This window comes from Eptesicus fuscus, chromosome 10 (assembly GCF_027574615.1).
Source record: "Eptesicus fuscus isolate TK198812 chromosome 10, DD_ASM_mEF_20220401, whole genome shotgun sequence".
Classification (NCBI taxonomy): Eukaryota; Metazoa; Chordata; class Mammalia; order Chiroptera; family Vespertilionidae; genus Eptesicus; species Eptesicus fuscus.
Genome location: NC_072482.1, coordinates 94122036 through 94124522, shown reverse-complemented (window position 1 = coordinate 94124522; position 2487 = coordinate 94122036).

Here is a 2487-nt window from a genome sequence, read left to right as displayed (position 1 = left end):
GTGGTGGTTACATTATTTATACAGGCGTCAAATCGCATAGACTGTAATTTTAAAAAACTCAATGTTCCTGTATGTTTATTTTTAAAACAAAATGAAATAAAGACATAAGAAACTGAACAGGCAAGGCACAGACTAGGAGGATATATTCATGATGCCCAACAAAGATTCATATCCAGAAAATCTAAAGCATTCCTAGAAATCATAGGGAATAGATAGATGAGTCCATTAAAAACCAGATTACTTGAATAATCATTTCACAAAAAGTTAACCAAATTGCTAATTAGTTATTAAAGGAGTCAACATTATTATTCATTAGGGGAAAACAAATGAAAAGCACATGGAAATACTGCTACACTTACCAAGAATTAAAGACTGTTAATGCCAACTATTGGCAAGGATGTGAAGAAACTAACTTTCATAAACTGATTCAACCTTTTGGGGGAGTTGATATACAGTGCCTATTAAAATAAAACATACATCTATTCTTTGACACAGCAATTCTGCTCGTAGGTATAGGTCCAACAGAATTGAGTACATTTATTCACCAAAAGACTATATTAGTGTTCATAGCTAAAAACTAAAAAACAACCAAAATGCCCATCAATGGTTGAATGGACAAATTAATTATAGTATATTCATACGATAGAATACTGCCCGTCAATAAACAAACTACTGATACATGCAATGCCATGGGTGAACCTTACAGACATGTTGGGTGAAAGAAACCACAGAAAATAGCAACTGCTTGATAGCGAACAGGCAAAATTGATCTATAGTAGGAGTCAGAACAGTGGTTACCTCTGGGGACAAGTTTTAAGTGGGAAGGAGCAGGTGGAAGCCTAGGGCTATAGAAATGTCTTATATCTTGACCTGGGAGCTGATTACCTGTGCATATATACATAAAAGTTCACCCAGCTACCCTCTTTTTAAAAATATATATATTTTTTATTGATTTCAGAGAGGAAGGGAGAGGGAGAGATAGAAACATCAATGATGAGAGAATCATTGATCAGCTGCCTCCTGCATGCCCCACACTGGGTATGGAGCCCACAACCCCTGCATGTGATTTGCAACTGCCAGTTTCATGTGGTATAATTCCTCCGGCAGTTAATTGAATCATTTTGCGTACGATTAAAACTGAAATTAAAGCTTCTGGTCTTTTCCGTCCTAGGCCTGCCCTTGGTCCTGCTTGCGTAGAGCAGCCTCTTCCCTGGCAACTACTTGAATGTCCCAACACCTGCACAGTTCAAGTTTATCTCCAGGGACGCCTTAGATAAACACCCCAGATCCTCTCCTGGGATCTACGTGGGACAGTGCCCTTGACCAGAATTGGATCTGGGACCCTTCAGTCCACAGGCGAAGCTCTATCCACTGAGCCAAACTGGCCGAGGGCCACCCAGCTACCCTCTTAAAATCGGTGCAGTTTAATTATGTGTAAGTTATACCTCAATTGGGAAAAAAGCCAGGAAGATGAAGGAATGAAGAAAAGAGAGGAAATGAAGGCGAGAAGAGAGAAAATAAAGAAAGAAGAGAGGGAGGGAAATAAAAGAGAAATGAACATGATTGGGGGGGGGGGGTGCGGGGGCGCCTCAAAAAATTCCTGGGCACGTGCTGTTCTCTGCATCTTAAAGGCGGGACACTCCGAGGCTGGCCGGTGTGCTCAGTGTCACCGAGCGGAGTGTGGCCCGAGCGGAGGCGAGAACCCACGTGTGATCGACGCCACAGCCTGTCTTTCCACCGATTAGCTCAAAAGTCACCTCCTAGAAGGGTGACCGAGACTCGCCTCCCGCCCTGCGCCTCCCGCCCTGCACCGATGCTCCCTCCGGGGAAGGTGCCCATCTCATCACCACGGCCTCAGGGGGCGTGGGCCCTGTCTCCCTCCCACAGCTGGGAGCCGGCCGGAGAGGGTGGGGGTTCGCCCGTTCATTTCGGACTTTCCCCGGGGCTGCGCGCCGGCCGCACTAACACGTGCCCCAGCGGGGCGAGGAGTCCCCGCCGGAAGCTCGGTCACGGTCGGCCTTCGGACGTGCCCTCCGATCACGCGGGCCGCGGGCTGCGGGCGGCGCTGCTCCCGAGGAGGGAACGTGAGGAGCGCGGCGATGGCTCCGCGGGACGAGAGCCCGGCCGCCTCAGCGTTATTCACACAGAAACCCCGGGACCTGCGAGGCTGGGGGAGTAGCCGCTGACAGCCTCCCCCGCCCACGTCCGGCGGAAACAGGTGCGGGTCCCGCCCCTTCCGACCACGCCCGGCCCCGCCCCGCCCCACACGTGGCGCCGGCCCCGCCCGCCCACCTGCCCGCCCACCTGCGCGCGCAGCCCCACCCAGTGCGCCGCGCGGCGCCGGCAGCGAGGGCCCGCAGGGATTTATAGGGGGTTATTTTGGTCGCGCGCCCTGATTGGCCGACCGCAAGTGACGACACGCTCGCGCGCCGCGGGGCGGGGCGACATCCGGGGGGAGGAACGCTTACGGCGGCCGCGCGGGTGAGT